At 55.6% G+C, this 13600-nt stretch overlaps 1 protein-coding gene across 1 annotated transcript in view; it reads right to left on the bottom strand.

Moving 5' to 3' along the window:
• Window positions 1-13600, bottom strand: part of LOC119107655 (uncharacterized) — a 119632-nt gene that overhangs the window by 81562 nt on the left and 24470 nt on the right. The gene's annotated exons all lie outside the window — the stretch shown is intronic.

Genomic DNA, 13600 nt, shown 5'->3' on the forward strand with positions numbered 1-13600 from the left:
GCCCACGTCACGCTCTGGAACTTACGGTGTCCTGCTAACGACTCCCTGACCCTTGCGGTGACACGTACAATTTGCCATTCATATTTTATGAAAACTCGGAAAAGTTTCAAGGAAGGAGACCAGCCCAATGATATTAGTGCATCGACAAATACTTTAATACTTGGAATTACGTGCAACGCATTCATCTACATGTGGCGCTCACGAGCTTCGACAGCATTCTTAACATTTGTAGTTCACCTCCTGGTTAGTGACAACAAAGGATGCAACGAGCAAAGATTCCTAACCAGACGACTCACAAATTCATATGGTCGCTGAAGAGTGCATGCAACAAGACGGCCAGTTCATGAAGCCGTCTGAACAAATGGGGCGGGCACCTTGCCTCAGCCATGCCACGCCGACTACGTTTGGGCCTGGCGCTGTGCTTGGGCGTTCTTGGGCGTGCCAACTGGGGACGTCAGCTGACGCCATTGTAACGCACGCAAGCGGCTATCCAATGGTATTGTAAGATATGGTCAGATGCATGGAACGCTGTTTGGAACCGCACTGCTAGCGATAGATGCATCGAAAGCTCCTTCGTTTTGTGTTTTGTCACGCCGCATGCAAAAACAGTATAAGTTGTATGTAATTAGGCGTATATTGCCAAGCTCATCAACAAACATGCACCACGCTGAAAGACAAACTCGTGCTGTTAGACTGACTTAAGCGCCTCAGACTATTTTCTGTGTGTTGTGATCAATATGATGAGATGATTATCATAAACCATTATTAGATATCGCAGTCTTTTAGTAATACACTTCGTAACATGTGGAGTTATGGGATCAAAATGTTCGTGATAAGCAGTGCCCAGCAAGCACTTTGATCCAAAATAGTCTCGACCTGTAAGGCAATTGTTCTTTTCTTCATTACAAATAGTTTAATGTATTTTGACGCTTTGATCTTACATATCTGTATCCGCCATCACTAACGACTGGTTTATAGCCTTTGTGGGGTTCCCATTACGTACGTTTTTGAGTGTGCAGGCCGCATACAACGAAATTCAAGTACATGATGCCTCGCCGGACTGGTGAAGCTCGTGGTGTTATTAGTGTTAGCAGGGAATTGTACAGCCATCCGGTGATATTTAGTAGTTGTTGGTATTTCCACCGCGATATAACCCTATTACGCTCCGCCAGGCGTTCTTCTTGCAGCAGACGATTACCGCGAACCGCCTCCGGCCCCTGAACAGAAGCATAATTTCGGCGCGTCAGGCACAAGCGGCCGTATGACTTTATAGCCCATTCACATCCGCTGATGGGGATAGACACGGAACGGTCCAATGGTAGCGGGGCGGCAGACGTGCGCGAGCCGCCCGGTCGCCACCGCCGGCCATGTTTCTCACAGTGGAGGCGCGCCGTTCCCAGCGCTGGTCACCGGCACACGACTGGGGGCCGCTCCCACCGAGACGGGCGACCAATGTGGGCGCGTTCTGAACGTCCCGGCCCGTGGATGCTTGTGGCGCAGCCCTGTGTGCGTCTGGAGGCAAATGCGGCTTGTCCATTACTGTCCCGTGAACGCATTTGGACTCGTCCACTGGGTCCCCAACACAGGCGTGCGTGATCATATCCTACCATGCAAACAACATTTGCTTCAGGTTTTGATTTTGGTTAAATTCTCAGTTTTGGCGACCCCGGATGACCCTAAGGTTTGATCCAGGATTGTGGACCCGGGATGTCCCCTCGTGATTTTAAAACATGGCCCCGGACTATTTTCAGATTCCTTTGAAACCCTGCTGTGGTCGCGCAGTTTCGGAGGTTTTACCTCCGACAACTTGGAAGCACATCTCATGCAACTTTGACGTCCTAATCTTTATTGTCACGCAATCAAACAATGATGAGCAAGTTTAGTATTTTGTATTATTTGTCATTACCTAGAACAGTTTGTTAACACGCGCCCGGGTGGGGGACAAATTGACCCCCCGAAGGTTTTTCCAGAATGATTTGTGAACGGCGTGGCGTGGCCGCGCTAAATTTTGCCTGCTGTAGAAAATTAAATAGCGGATCGTTTGGCATCTATAATTTAGATGTACCTTGTAAGGTCGCTTACCTATGGTAGATCAAAGCCAGGCCATGGTTTCAGCAAAGGCAATTTCTAGGGAATCCTTCAACCTGATCCAACAACGGAGGGTTAGGTGAAGCCATACATCTCTGGGATGTTTCACAGACAACACAACAGTTGAATGAGCAAATTGCATTCACATAAGGTCAGGTATGAAGGTCAAAACCAACCTGTTTTGCTCCTCTAGCCTCTTTGTTACTCTAGTGCTGTATGGGATACTTTCTGGCGCTCATTTCGAGTTAATTGCTAGCAGGAACCGCATTATACATCTTCCATGGACTTCTTAGAGGTTCGAATGGGTCATTGACCCAAAATGACCCAGGTGAACATATTTTTTAGAAACATACTGCCTAGCGTAATCTTTGTTGCTTAGTCAAATGCAAAACTCAAGGCAATCTTGTATGATTTTGGGTCACCTTAACCTTCAAAAGATCAAACAAGGTCACTGACCTTGAATGAGAATGTGACCGTTTGCTTAGAAACGGTTATCTAGGTTCCGGGGCACTTTGGAGACCATCCCGGAACTTGACCTTGTTTGACCTTTTTTGACCCGAAGACCATAACTTAGGAACCTGAAACGTGAACCTAAATGAATTCACGTACAGGTCAACATATCCGGTAAATTTGGTGTCTCTAGCTTTCTTAGTTTCCAAGATCTCGGCGGGGAGGGTCAAACTGACCTTCACCCCCACCCGAGCGAAGGGTATCTAGCCGGCCACCCGGGTGCGTGTTAAGCTGCAACGTAGCCAAATCCTTACGTGTGAGCTTTGCTTTGTCAGACTCCATTCTGATGTCTTTTATTTTATATTTGACCTTGATGATTGTGTTCAGATCACGGTTCGACAATGCCGGAATGCTGCCCCAGCAGCCACTTCAAATGTTCGTGACTCAGTTAGTCTCGGCCTGACCTGGTTAGCGGGCGTCCTCAAGATGCATCAGAGATGGTGTGCTATCAGGGAAGCGTGATCCAAGGTAGAGTGTGAATTTGCTGCATAATCGCTCCAGCCGATGTGAACAACAAACCTTCATTTCTTCTGAAAACGCACGTCTTCTTCTTCCCGCGTCCACTTGTGCGCGAGGATCACGAAAATAAGTATTTGAGACTCTGCCCCGGGACTGCCTTTATGAACAGCTCTGGGGAGATGGGCTCGAAACATTGGTGAAGGGTGTTGTCGCAAAAAGCTGGAGAGAGCGTCTGGGCGATATCCATAACAGTCTGATGGAGGTAGCAGACGGTCTGATGGAGGTAGTAGACGGTCTGATGGTGGTAGTAGACGATCTGATGGAGGTAGCAGTCTGATGGAGGTTAAGCCTTCTGAAATGATTAATGACAAATAGCTCCAGAGAAACGGGTCCAACTTTTATATGCTGTTCGATAGATATATGGGCACGGAGCTTGAACTATTCCATAGAGATGGGCCGGTGGCTGCTGACCCGCGCTGTTGTGAAACGTTTAATAGAGATGGTCAGCAGCTCCAAGTCCGCAGATGGTTGCCGACATGAACCGTTAGATAAAGATGGTCGGGACCCCGCGAGTCCAAGATAGAGATGGGGCTAACGTGCGCTGTCATCACCCCCGTCAGTCATCGGGGCGCACGCCACCGACGATCGGCCGCAGATGAGGGCGAATAGCTCATTAGATCGCCTTTAGCTTCATTAAAACATCCGCCGTTTTTAACGGCCAGGCGTCAATTAAGCAAAGGCGGGCGGGTGGGGGTTTCTGCACGCAACTGGTGGTCTTGTCCGCCCCGAAATTGCGTGTTCGCGCCGGCAGGCTATCGGGAGACAGGAGATAGCCGCTGATACCGCCGCATAGCCAGGAGAGGCGGCTCCAGTGGGAGCCAAGCCGACGATGGCTGACACGAATCCAGCATCGCCGCACGGGACGGGTTCTCAGAGCAGCTGTTAGTGGAGGCCAGAGCGACGCCAGAGACCGCTGACCACTGCCACTGAGAACCATAGGCCAATACAATAATCAAGCCTGACCACTAGTCACATTCGATCACTTAAGGTGTGCCAGCTCTGTGACTGCGATAGGGTAAGCTGATGCCATAGTGTCATCCCATGGGGCTCCAAATGTCTCTCATAGGTGAATGCAGCACTGCCAGAGGTACGCCATAACACGTTAGCGGCATGCCATAGGCGAGCTTTGTTTGAAACTGAAATTACTCACAACAGTTTTTGAATGAAAGGTTATAATTCTCGTCAATGATGGGCATCTCAGGACACCAAAAGACGGTGATACATCCAGTGTTCCATCATAGTAAAAGTCTACGACGAGCTTTGCTTATGCTGTGCGAGCTCGCATTCAGGCTGAAGTATGGGCAGGTGCAATGTAAGCGCATGATACTTCATCCCGTTACCAGACAGCGAGAACCCGCGCGGTCTCAAGGGCGTATGCCTCAATATCCAAGGTCTTGGCTTGATTTTGTTAATCGGATATTAATGTCTTTCTCTTTTTCTGTTTTCGTTCGTTTCACACCGATAACACATGTGGTAGCGACGGTAACATTCGAAATATAATCCGATGCATCTACGAAAGCAAAGATAGTTATCCGGTTCATGTGTTAAAAATAATCGACTTCTTACTTGGAAAATCAGCGACATTTACGACAGCCTCACTTAGGGTAACTCTCAGCAGTGACCGATACGATATTATGTGAACACATAATAGACCTCAGCCGTGCAAAATTTATGCCAAAGGTCGTTGTCTACCAGCCGCCATGTTTCATAACTTCCTCCCACATGTGGGGTGACTGCAGTTATATTCGCATATGTGTGGCTGCCACCACCGATATCTGGGGTCATTCCAGGCCGCTATTTTATGAAAACAAAGATATTACACACCATTTCATGCCTCTCACTATTCTGTTCAGTACTGATCAGGAAAATGGGGATTTGCCAACCACCCACCCACCTAAAAAAAAAACAGCAAAAAACGCGGCGCTAAATCGAGGCGCAATACAGCTGTTTTAGAGGCGTGCGGATATCAGAAGTCGCTCTGGAAAGCGCAAAAAGCATCGTCGCGTGTTATTATTGCCGGTGAATTGTGTGGGACGGCGACACGTGTCGGGCTCCGACGCCACAGCGTCCAGGAAAGCCGAGGCGCCGGAGAGACGGCTCCGTGTCGGATGACATCACACGAGAAGGCCGCCACCCTCTGCCGCCACCACGCCCGCGGCCGGTGCAGCGCGAATGGCGTGGGAAGAGCCAGCTCGCTGTCGTGTGAAACGCGGCAAAGCGGCAGCCAAGTGGAAACAAGGGAGTTATGGAGAGCGGCGAGACTCAAATAAAGATTGCGGCGCCATGGGAAGGCCGGGCGCCTGTTGTGACAGCGCTGGAGCGAGCGCACAGGATCGGTCCTGATGAACGGCTCCAACCGCGTCCGACACGGCTCGATCGACTCCAGCCGCGTCCGACCCTCTTCAATCGACTCCAAGCGCGTCCAACCCGGCTCGATCGACTCCAGCCGCGTCCAACCCGGCTTGATCGACTCCAGTTGCGTCTGACCCTGCTCAATCGACTCCAGCCGCGTCCAACCCGGCTCGATCGACTCCAGCCGCGTCTGATCCTGCTCAATCGACTCCAGCCGCGTCCGACACGGCTCGATCGACTCCAGCCGCGTCCGACTCGGCTCGATCAGAACCGGGAACACATTCCGCCGATCAATAATGCGTGGAAGTACACCCAAGTAATCAAATCAATCGTCCTAGGGTCGCGTACGGCCCGGAGGTCACTGATTATAGATACTGGCCATAAGTGGTGCGTTGGGTCGGGGAGCCAAAGAGATTCATCAACACCAAATTATCGCCTGCTTATAGGATGGAGCGATTTGAATATGCAGATAGCCGGTTGTCAAAATTTATAAACAATGGACGGCTACCGGGCAGGTGGGAGGCACGCGCCGAGAAGGAAGGGTCAGCCGGCGTGCCGTACCAGTCAGAGCAGCGGCTGCAGTGGGCGGCGCCAACGGCAAGGCAAAGCTACACACAGCTGCTTAGCAAAGGAGTCGAAAGACAGCCAAGGTGTGTCACGCGTCCAGATGATGAAAGCACGGTGTCCAATATTAACCGGCAGGAATCGAACCACCCATCGGGTTTGACCAGACCCGCTCGCCGACTGACCGGAAGAACACTCGTCGTAGAGTGATGCCGTGGATCGACGCGGGTTCCGGCCGTTTAGGAGCTTGTAAGACACCACACTGTTATCGATACCGTTATTGTGAGGCACCAAGCCACAACCGTTTTACAAACAGATCTGCTCGACTCCCACCGACAGTCCACTTGACATCTGGCCGCTAAGCAGCGCGCTGTGACCTGACCAGCGGTGTGGTCGGACTCTTGTGGGCGCATTCCTCTGCGGTAGCCGGCGGTGGCGGAGGCAGCCGCCGCCCGGGGTTCACACGGGTCCGGGATGACCCGTTCGTAATCGCCGCTTCCTGGCGCCTGGGAGCGGCGCAGTGCGGGCCGTGACTGTGAGAACGCCGCCGGATCTGCCCAGGTGAAAACAGCGATCAATGATGGGGTAGACGGCGTTGAGGGAGGGGGAGCTGCGGCACCGCCCTAGCGTCGGCACATCCCGCCCCAGTGCACTTGGAGTCTGTAAGGTGCCGGCTGTGGGGCTGGCCACCTGGTTAGTCATGTAGCGCAGTGTCAAGGAAGAAGTACTCATGGATAGGTTGAAAAGTACTGTGGACATTATGTACTCTCCCTATTGAAAATTGCTCCCGATGACTGCTGCCGCCTGCCTTCGTGTTTATGGATTTCTGAGTCACGTAGAATCTGTACTGACTTCTGGGTGGATCATGCAGATCATGATCATGTATTGGCTTCTGGGCCACACAGAGCCCGTATTGACAACTGTTTTTCAGCCGCTGATTGAGCAGACGTTCTGCGCGATTTCCAACTGATTATATGCCTGCAGACTCAAACTGAAAATAAGCAGGAGGACATTTTAAAACCAGTGAGGTGTTCCCATGATGACGTGGTTGGGTTTCCCCTCCCCCCCCCCCCCCCGCTGGCCCAAATCAAATATTGTTCGGTTTGATCATGGAGTTACAAGGTATCGGCGCTGACAGACCGCCACCGGCCGACTGAATGAATATCTTCGTGAATGTTTCGTACGTCTCGTAAGTGACGACTACATTAGCCATACAAGCATCGATATGAAAAGGAAACGGAACGCGAAATTCGTAACTTACTGTTTAGTCCTTTGAATATAAGTTCACCGTTATAATCGTACACCTGTCAGCTATTCGTGTCCGAGCGCTTTCTGTAGCCTTCGGCATTCAGGTAGTATCATGTAAGCTACATAATATACAGTATCTCATGTCATATCTGTATTACGTCTGTCTTAGTTACGCATCGCCACAAAAACACTGGGCATAAACACACCAATATGCGTCACTGTTACAACACGGTATCACAATCACAGCTATGTGATACTCTTAGCAGTAGAGTGAGCGACAATACAAATATCTTTTGTACATAATCGCATTCGTTCTCCTCTGAGGTCTGTGCCTATCCATCAATGGTATCCAGTATACTTAGCGCGAGGCTAACTATAGATAATCCAAGCCGTATGCATCCCGTCAAAATGGATATGTGATGCAATCGTATATACAGCTCCACACCACAGAGGCCTAACACCCGGCAGCACGTACGCACTTCACGGCTCACCGCAGAGCTCGCTTCTGCCCAGAAGAGAACCAGCTCATCAACAAAGGAAATCAGAGGAACAAACACAACGCCTACACTCGTATATCACAGATGAGGATAACGTGATGCACTGACTTGCACAGGAACATCGGGATCGTTGGCGGCAGCAGAACTGAGGCCGACGATCCGATCTAGTTGCACGCCATCACTGTCCAGTTCCACCAGTCTCGTGTGACCTGACCCGACATAGGTCACCGACAAAGCTCGGACGAAGCGGCACTGAACAAGCGCCGGTCGGCGGACTAGAGCCGGACAGCTGTGACCAGTGTTGCCATGACGACCCACGCCCACAGCGACGAGCGTGGACTGCTCCCGGAGCTCTGCGTGCCGGGACGAGCTGAAATGATCAGGAAATCGATCAACGACGGCCCTCTCGGTGAAAACGCGCATTCAGTTTTGATTGTTAATGTCAAGCTTTGCGATATTATTGCAATTATGCTCGTCAAAAACATTATCAATGTCAAACGAGCTAATGCTCAAAGCAGGCTGAATGGATCGATTCGTAACTGCAAAAGGCACTCAATTTCACTCCGACCCACATCCTTCCCCACATTAGATCGCGCGCGAGCCAGATCACCCTGAATCCTCATTCTCTCCGCGGAGGCAACTGACCAGTGATGGGCTTCCAGGGCCGGGTGACGGTCCGCTCTGGGACCGGCGGCTTGGTGGGACGGCCCCGCGTCGACGCCGGCAACCGCGGGGGCGGTGACGGCGGCCGCGTGCGCCGGCTGGGCGGCGCCGGCGCCGGCGCCGCCGTCGTCGGGACCACCACGCCGATGTTGTAGCACGCCGCTGCCGGGTCAGCACGTCATCAGCACCGGTCATCGGTAGCAGTGGTCACGTGACCGTCGGGGATCGCCAGGCGCCACGCGACAAGGGCAACTGCGCCAACGCAAATGGTAAGGCGGGAGCGCAGAGCGCGTTCATGTTAACTACTTTTCCAGAACACGTATGATCGCGATTTTGTTACGTTTTAGTGGTGATCTCATTGCAAGATTCATCTATTTCGATGATGAACTACGCGACACCCGCCGGTCTCGGTGGCGGTCTGTGAAAGACCCACCAGTCTTGGTGGTGGCCTCCGTGAAAGACTCACCAGTCTTAGTGATGAGCATGCCGGTGCGCGTGGGGTCAACGCGGCGTTGGCAGCTCTCGTCGGTGCCGGCCTCGCCGATGAAGACGCGCCCGTCGGCCATGACGCGGCCGGCGAAGCACTCGTACGAGAGGACGTCACGCCGCTGCGTGTACGTGTACATGACGTCCCCCTCCGACCACGTGCCCAGACACCGGTACTCTCGCGCTCTGGAGACACGAACACCGACGGTCAGTGGCGGTGGTCACGTGACCAGGCAGTGGCGCTTGTGCTCCAGGGACACGGACACCGACGGTCAGTGGCGGTGGTCACGTGACCAGGCAGTGGCGCTTGCGCTCCAGGGACACGGACAACCAGCGGTCAGTGGCGGTAGTCATGTGACAAAGCGCACTATTGTGTTCAAAATTTACGGCCAGTGATGCAAGAACAATAGCACCAAAAAATCATCGCAGGTCATGGTCTGTATTTTAGGTCTATAGCCATTGATATGCATATAAACGTTGCAATTTGTCTCATTAGGGAGATGCATTTCTAAGCTCAAATCATTTATAGTGCTGCTGCAAACACTGAGCAGCACTGGCAAACAGAGAAGAAGCCTTCGCGCAGGACTTCAAAATGGGAGCAATCGTGCGTAAAGAAGCAGTTCGCAGTCCAGGTTTAGCATGCTAGCAATTCAGAGAAGAAACCACCACCAGGAGTTTCATTTCCACTCCGAAAATTAGTTGAAACAGAAGAGAAACATGCACAAGCGTCCGCACTTCCACAGTCCATATCCTTGTATGCGGGGATACTCGAAGCCCAACGCGTTGCGCCAACAGGATACGCTGCGCACCACCGGAGGCCCCACACGTCCGCCTGCCGCTCTAAACCGCGGCCCCCGCCCAGCTGCGGCAGCGAGGTACCGCCTCATCAGTCCGACGGCCTGGCCGCCGCCGCCGCCGCGCACACCCAATTAACATTCCTGCAGAGTCGGCCCAGAGGTCACCAAACACACGTGAAGTATTCCCAACGCAATACTTCAGCGGCGCGCTCCGACCATACGCTGGCAAAAAGTCGCGCACCGCGGCCGCACGGTCTGGGCCGCACGGCGCCGGCGCGCGCCGACGGAAAGCCCGAGCTCGTCACCGCGCCGTTGCTCGCCACCGGAGCGGCCGTTCGTCATCGGAGCGGCCGTTCGCCATCGGAGCGGCCGCCGCTCGCCACCGGAGCGGCTGTTCGCCATCGGAGCGGCCGCCGCTCGCCACCGGAGCGGCCGTTCGTCATCGGAGCGGCCGCCGTTCGCCACCGGAGCGGCCGTTCGTCATCGGAGCGGCCGCCGCTCGCCACCGGAACAATCGGGCGAACGCCGGCAGGAAAGCCGGCTGCTCCGGGAAATGCTTCCACCCGTACGGAGTCAGAAATATCCGAGCATTTCGACGACTTCCTTCCCGATCTGTCATCCAGTGTTCCTTGCAAAGAGATGGCCGATGCCACGCTAGGCTCGATTTACAGAACCCTGTCGGCGAACAGAACTCTGGGGCGCCTACCACCCGAACGAGCTTTTCACAATGTAGCACATAGCATGATCGGAGAAGTCATGGGCAGCTCCTTATCTACCCGAGAATTCCTGACATCTCGCCGGGCCGTATCGGCGTCGTGCTCCGTCGGCTTACCTGCGTCATTTACCTCTCCAGGAACAAAGCAGCCAGACCGGGACAGCCAGCGCCGCGTGCAGCGAGCGGACGTGGGCCCACCCGGCGCACCCTCGTCACCGCCGAGGGACGTCCCCGCCCGCCGTGGGCTGCCGTGACGTCACGGCGGCGTGCGGGCACGCCGAGCAGCTCGTGATTCACACGGGCGCCGGTCCTCACGAGCCGGTGACTATGCTACTTTTACCGCGGCGGTGTGGCGACAGCGGAAGAGAAACGCGTCCCACGGTGTTCCCGCGACGGCAAGGTCGAGGAGGACCGGCGGCCAAAGTTTCGCTCGGGTAAGCGCCGGTAATTGCCGGCTATAACTAATGTCGGCGAAAAGCGGCGCGTTTTAGGAAACCTTCGGAAACCGTGTCATACGGAAACGATAGCTCACTTTTACTGGATGCCCTCTCTGTCTCGGATAATTTGCTCTGTGCAACCGAATCGAATCACTACACATCCTCCCGCATCCTCCGGAAGCATTGCAAGTGCAACCACCGGACAACGCCGCGGCGGTCCACCCCTGCTCAGCCTTAGTGCGCCCCTGGCGGCGGTCCTATAAATGGCATGGCCGGTCACGTGACTGCGGTCAGGCCGGCGCCCGAGGCACCATGTCCGTCGACTGCGGTCGGCCTGGGTCCGGTCTGGACGCGAGGCCCCGCCAATTTGCATCGTTTCACATGCGCCGTGATAATGGTGAGAGGTTGGCATCGACTGAAACTACGTGCCCGCCTGGCGCTGGGAAAATCACCCATCGAACCAGCACGTTCAGCGCGTTAAGTGTGCTAGACGATGAGAAAAAACTCTGGTAACTGCATACTGCGGCGGGCCCTTGAGCTGTGCACTCGGGCCGGAATGAGAGATGGTGACTAACACAGAGGCGCTAGATTGCCAGTGATACTACACCGTCAGTGCGGCGGCGGGTGTCGGAGCTGATAGGCGCTGGCAGCTCCGACAGCCTCTCCGTCCAGTCCATAGCGGCGCGGCCGGCCGACACAGTCCTTCGTCCATCGCCCAACGCGAGGTTTGGCCGGATCCAGGCCGGATCCGGATCCGCGCGGCCGGTGGGAGGAGCCGCGCGCTCCGGATGCGGCTGTGGCGGCCAGGAAGGGCGCGGCGGCCGACCCCGCCCCACGCGACCCCCTCCCCTCGGCGCGCTTCGGCTGCAGACAAAGCGGCAGGCGAGGCTCAGCGCAAGGGTTACGCCTGCCGCGCGGGTCCACCGGCCGCCGGGACCAGCCCTCGATCGGCCCACAACCGCTGGCCAATTTGTCAGCGTTGGGGCATTAGAGGCCGGGCGCCGCGCGCCGCGGCCCGCTCCCTGCGGTCTGCCGCCCGGCCGGGGCTGCGCTGGAGGCTCCGCTGCCGGCTCCGGCGGCCGGGCCCGGCCACGGGCAATTACCGGCTGGTCCCCGAGGATAGTTTGCCATTCACATTGTAATGATGTTTACAGACCATAATTGATTTTCTGACAGCTCTGATCGCATCAGATCTGCATGTTGAGGCAGAAGTGGAACGCTAGGATCGCCCTTTCCGCCACGTTAATCAGAAACGTTCCCGCTATTGAAAAGCTTTGAAATGCGTCATTTCGGATGTGACCCATTTCGCACCAGGTCATTAGAAACCCAGATAATGCACGGGTCCGCATCACAGTCAATTTGAATGTCTGAAGCTGTCGCACCGCGCGACCCACCAGAGGTCGCGCCGAGGGCGTGGCCATATTTAGACTTTAGAGTTCGATTTAAACGTTTATGGTTTTATGCGTGGCGCAGAAGAGCTTTACCACTGAAAAGGCAGAGCTGCGCGGCTGAAGCGATGACATTACATTCAAACTTTGGGATAGGTGTTGCACGAAATCCCAAGTGGGATGGGCTTCATTGAAAAGCGGTGCAATGGTTACGAGGTGGATGTCAGAATCGGTGAAAACGCAACCTCTACCTGCCATGATTACGTCACGCCTGGCCTGCCTTGCGGATCGTGTGTGGTGACCGTGCGGTTCGTGACAGCAAACTGCAGTGCACGGCACGTCTGAGCCAGGCGTGTGGCGTCCGACACGACGCTGCCCAACTGGTGCACGTGGCCACGCAACGCGCTGGGCGCCTGCGCGGAACCCCCCAGCGCACGTGAGCCGTGTCCACACGTGTCGTGCTCGCACGTGCCGCCTTCACAAACGCTTGTGCCGCCGGCGTGAGGTGCGGCGTCGTTCTGCTACCTTCGTGGAAAGCGGCCAGCGACAGAGGCGGCGGCTCGGTGGCCGCGGCGCCGACAGGGACGATCGCCGGCCGGACCGGCCGCTGCGGCGCCGCCCCGTCTCCGTCCACTGCGCCTGGCAGAGGTTGGCCGCCGCTGAACCTGCCCACGAGCCCGGGCCACGGCCGCACCGCCGTCGACACGCCGCCGCCGTCGCCGCCGCTGCTGTCGTTCGGCGTCCGTGCCGGTGGTGCGACGCCGTCCCGGACGGGGTCGCCGCGCCGCGAGTACGCCCACGGGTCGTAGGCAGTAGGCGGGGGCGAGGGCGGGGGCGGGAGCTGGCGACGGCGGCGCGGCCGGATGCCGCCGAACGCCGGCGCCGTGCCTCCAAACCGCGGCCGGCTCGGCAGCGCGGTAAGCACCAGCGGCCGGCGGGCGGGGGCGGGGGCGGGGGGGGGGGTAGGGGGGTCGCCCGCCCGCCGCCCGGATTAGCGGGGGATGCGGTGGGACAGCGCGCGGCGTCCCTGAAAACAGCGACGGTGAGGGAGCCGCGCTGCCACTGCCACAACCAGGGACGGAATGAGTAAGAGGGGGCGAGACGGCACTAGTTGCTGGTTGCGCATGCTAGGGATCCGCAGCCGGGCGCTTTGCTTGCAGCTGTTTTGATCAAAAACTGCTAGAGAGTTGCAGCCAAACGCAAGAGCGTAGGATGGCGCACTGCCGACCAAGCTGCCTTTTCGTCAACCAAAGAGGTCTTCGGTGATTTGACGCTGACCAGATTTGCAATTCCCTAGATTCTAAAAGGAATCTAAAGCAGCTTTCAGCAGGAGCAG

Source organism: Pollicipes pollicipes, unplaced genomic scaffold (genome assembly GCF_011947565.3).
Source record: "Pollicipes pollicipes isolate AB1234 unplaced genomic scaffold, Ppol_2.1 Scaffold_6686;HRSCAF=7923_pilon_pilon_pilon, whole genome shotgun sequence".
NCBI lineage: Eukaryota > Metazoa > Arthropoda > Thecostraca > Pollicipedomorpha > Pollicipedidae > Pollicipes > Pollicipes pollicipes.